Source organism: Pteropus vampyrus, unplaced genomic scaffold (genome assembly GCF_000151845.1).
Source record: "Pteropus vampyrus isolate Shadow unplaced genomic scaffold, Pvam_2.0 Scaffold2634, whole genome shotgun sequence".
Lineage (NCBI taxonomy): Eukaryota > Metazoa > Chordata > Mammalia > Chiroptera > Pteropodidae > Pteropus > Pteropus vampyrus.
The window spans coordinates 50,417-51,168 of NW_011891415.1; positions in this window are offsets into that span (position 1 = coordinate 50,417).

A 752-nucleotide genomic window follows, 5' to 3' on the forward strand; every position below is an offset into this window, starting at 1 on the left:
CTTTCTTCAATGGTTTCAATAAAGGTTTTTCTTCAATAAATTTCATTAAACGTTTCAGCTGGGTCTCGCCTCTGCTGTGGGAAATGGAGGGTGGCGTCTGCTGGGGCGGGGTTGGGGACAACGGTGGCCTGGGACTCTGAGTCAACATTGGGCTATGGAGGGGTTAGAGTCCATAAGGGCTGTGAGGGCCTCTTGTCTGGAAATCGTGGGGACCGTCAGTGGCTGATTGGGTCCCCAGGGAACTTGGGGAGCTCCCAGGAATAAGTGGGTTAGACATGGAAGAGAGAGGGGCAGCAGGCAGGACTGGAGGTCCTGGGATTCCTGGCAGGGGTGTGGGGGCTCGGAGTGCCCCATCAGTCAGGGATGTCACGTGTGCAGTCCCAGAGACCGGCCACGCACAGGGGTCCAAGCGTGAGGTAGGCACTTCTGCTGTGAGCTCGGTGCAGCACTCCAGGGTCGGCCGGGGTGCGTTGCCAGCCCACCCGGACCAGTTGACAAGTGGCCAACTTTGGCGTAGCCACTGAGAGACACGTGGGGGCCTGGGGGTGTGCTGGCTGAAGAGAAGGGAGTTTGTGTGAGAGGCTGCACATGTGTGTGGGGCTATTGATTGGTGGGTTTTGAATCCTAGGACTGTGAGGCAGCCACTTTCCCCCCACCCCCTCCCATGGACGGAAGACTCGAGGAAGGCCTCACCCTGGACCCTGGGAATCGGCCCGCCTCCTCCTGGGGCTGGCACAGGAAAGACGTCCCTG